At 26.8% G+C, this 1,711-nt stretch overlaps 1 long non-coding RNA gene across 1 annotated transcript; it reads left to right on the forward strand.

Annotated features, from left to right (window-relative positions):
* On the forward strand, positions 1 to 1,594 carry LOC126909880 (uncharacterized). Its single transcript, XR_007705135.1, has 3 exons — positions 1 to 49; positions 1,213 to 1,319; positions 1,393 to 1,594. It is a non-coding gene; the product is annotated as an uncharacterized LOC126909880 (long non-coding RNA).
* Positions 1,595 to 1,711: the final 117 nt, after the last annotated feature.

Here is a 1,711-nt window from a genome sequence, read left to right on the forward strand (position 1 = left end):
GTTGTCCGACATAAACTTACAAAGTATATTGATCGCCCGGAACACAAAGGTACGTACCATTTTAATTGTTATTATTGTATTTATAGAATACTTGAGTTCGATAAAATCTATTTTAGGGTAAACATAAAGTTGAAATAATTTTGGTTAGCAAAATTGACAATTTAACAACTCGTTAAAGAGAAAGCAGTTTCAGATAGAACTTTAGAAAGTTTAATGTTGAATTTTTTACTAAACACAAATATTTTTCGTACGGAAATATAATATCAATTTTATATTATTTAAAAACTGTTTTTTCAATATTTACACAAATGTGTAAATCGACTTGACACTGGAATAATTAATTTCAGTAATTTACTAAGTAATATTATATAATGATTAACATAAAATGTCTAAATAGAGATTATTGATTTTAAAGTTAATGATTTTTATGCCATTATCATTTCATTCTGAACAACTGGTTTGGTTAGTTATCGTACTAGTACAACCTTATTTCTATATAAATGAGTACATTTGTTCTTTTAATTGTCGATCGTACTTATTTATCCTGTTTCAATAATTAGCTCCTTCGGACAAGCATATCACATAAATGGTAACATCCGGTTTTAAGTATAACGTGATGAATATCTACAGTTACAAAACAAATTCAGTGATATTGTTGTTTGGCACAAAAGAAATAAAACAATTATTTAATAGAAAAACTAAACTGAAACGGTTATAACCATTTCGGAAAAGACCATCAGGAAACCAATTCGATCGTAAAAAGGTGTTAAATTTATGGTTTCTCTCTGTTTTTTTATTTTTAATGTCTTGTGAAAATTAGACGTACAATACGATTACGCACATAAATGTAAAATAATCAACTAGTTGTTATTTTTTATTCGTTAAATCTCATGACTTTTTTTGTATAATTGTATTTCCTTATGGTAATGTAAGTAATAAGCTCGTTTTTAAAATAAGTTTAAATATTGAGATTTATCCTGTCACTGATATCACATGTTTAGTAATTTAAGCATACTCTTGCAGCCTGAGAAAAACATGCCTTAGGCCACAGACGAAGGATTTCTCTTTTTACACACAAGGTCAATGTCACTTATATCCTATACGTGTAAACCTTTCACCAATTTTATTACATATATTATTAGAATTATTGTTATTTTCTAGTAAAGAAATTTCTTATTAATTTTTTTGATTACATAAACATTTATGTTACAGTTTTCTAATTATTGGAAAGAAATAAACTTTTAAAATGCGACTTTCGGTCGTATTCGAACTTTTGTTGATCTTTTTGATCATAGCATTTGCGGCTTACGGTAGAGTAGGTGAGTTGTAGCCAAAATTAAAATTTTTCTCTATTGTTTTATTGATAACAATAATCTGTTTATTTTTTTACAGTTCCAGACAATAAAGATGTTTGGAGAACTAGTTTAAACAATGTAAAAGAACATTTAAAAATGATGGGTCAAGCTCGACAAGCGCCAGCCGTTCCAAATCGTTATTGTGCTTGTTCTGATCTTATGTGTAATTGCTGCAGAGATTTTTCGTTACCAGTAGTTCCAATTAAAGGACCAGGTATACAATCGTTTTTTATTGTCATATTAGTTTTTTTATTTGATTCAATAAAAATAAAGTAATTATTTTTAACTAAATTTTTAAACTAGTCATATAATATAAATTAACTTTAATACTGAAAAAAGATAGGTTTTGTTTGATC

The sequence above is a fragment of the Daktulosphaira vitifoliae genome, unplaced genomic scaffold (assembly GCF_025091365.1).
Source record: "Daktulosphaira vitifoliae isolate Bord-2020 unplaced genomic scaffold, ASM2509136v1 Scaffold_1778, whole genome shotgun sequence".
Classification (NCBI taxonomy): domain Eukaryota; kingdom Metazoa; phylum Arthropoda; class Insecta; order Hemiptera; family Phylloxeridae; genus Daktulosphaira; species Daktulosphaira vitifoliae.